General features: G+C 32.3%; 1 protein-coding gene across 1 annotated transcript in view; it reads left to right on the forward strand.

Moving 5' to 3' along the window:
* LOC119590534 (protein Skeletor, isoforms B/C-like) overlaps positions 1–719 on the forward strand; it is a gene marked incomplete at its 5' end in the record, with an annotated part of 50,087 nt that overhangs the window by 43,482 nt on the left and 5,886 nt on the right.

A 719-nucleotide genomic window follows, 5' to 3' on the forward strand; every position in this document is an offset into this window, starting at 1 on the left:
CGATTTATCCTTTCACTGTCTTTCCGAAGAACGGAAGAGGAGGAACAAGAAGGCAAATTTTAGAGAAAGAGAAAATTCCCAAAAAAGGAAGAAATGAGAAAATTAATTATTTTTCAGGTTTTGGCGACTTTTTTTTTCCTTTTGTTTTCTTTCTTCGTAAACTGTCTCTTTTCCCGCCAATACTTGTTTGATGGAACGCCATTGCAGAGGTTGCTAGACTAAGGTTTATGCAATTGCAAAGCTGGAAAACATCGAGAAATGATATTGATGATGCAACAGTATTACCTTAAGTTCTTTGCTGTTTTTTTTCCAGCAAAAGAAATTACATTTAATTTCTGGTTTCTTATTTTCAAGTTTTATTTTAGGCCTGTGACCCTTTCAGGTTAAATCATGATATACATATGTAATAAAATGGCTTATTTTAGGCAACCCCTTAAAAAAGTGATAGTTGCTATATACTAGGTGATTTAAGTTTTAAGTCTCCAGAGTTTTATAAATATAGATTTACGGTAATGCGGCTAAAAACTGAGCTTGATTTTGAATTTAAAAAAGGAGTGATTATGTTAAGATATATTGTAACCCGATAATTTTCTGTGTCAAGATATTCCAAGAAACCGATTTTTTGGAACTGAAAACGATCTTGAGTGAAGAATAAGGTTTCGAATACTGATTTGCATTTTTTTTTTCTACGTTCAAAATTAAGCTCCGTTTCTTGGCTC

This window comes from Penaeus monodon, chromosome 27, assembly GCF_015228065.2.
Source record: "Penaeus monodon isolate SGIC_2016 chromosome 27, NSTDA_Pmon_1, whole genome shotgun sequence".
NCBI classification, from domain to species: domain Eukaryota; kingdom Metazoa; phylum Arthropoda; class Malacostraca; order Decapoda; family Penaeidae; genus Penaeus; species Penaeus monodon.